The following is a 354-nucleotide window of genomic DNA, read 5'->3' as shown; positions in this document are numbered from 1 at the left end:
AGAAAAACCTTAGCGCTATTATATATAACTTACCAAAAAGACTGAAGGACATGCTGGAATTTTCAACATACGGCTACTTGTTGTAACAAGGTAATCGCTATTAAGGAAATGTTTGGAACATAAAACAGATTGTTTTCTTTTTTAAGCTTTCTGGTTTACAATTATGCATTTCCAAAAACGCATATATTCTATCAATCCATTGTTGAGTTTGATTCGGATCTTTCACTGGAAATCTATATAAAAGATATGTAAATATTTAAGCAATTAAAAATAAAAAGTATGTAAGAATGTAAGCAATAAAAAATATTATTTCTATCTACAACATCCTAACCTAACCTAACGATTTTCATCCTA

Source organism: Pseudomyrmex gracilis, unplaced genomic scaffold (assembly GCF_002006095.1).
Source record: "Pseudomyrmex gracilis isolate BER0280 unplaced genomic scaffold, ASM200609v1 scaffold_221, whole genome shotgun sequence".
NCBI classification, from domain to species: Eukaryota; Metazoa; Arthropoda; class Insecta; order Hymenoptera; family Formicidae; genus Pseudomyrmex; species Pseudomyrmex gracilis.
This window is presented reverse-complemented; position numbering follows the sequence as displayed.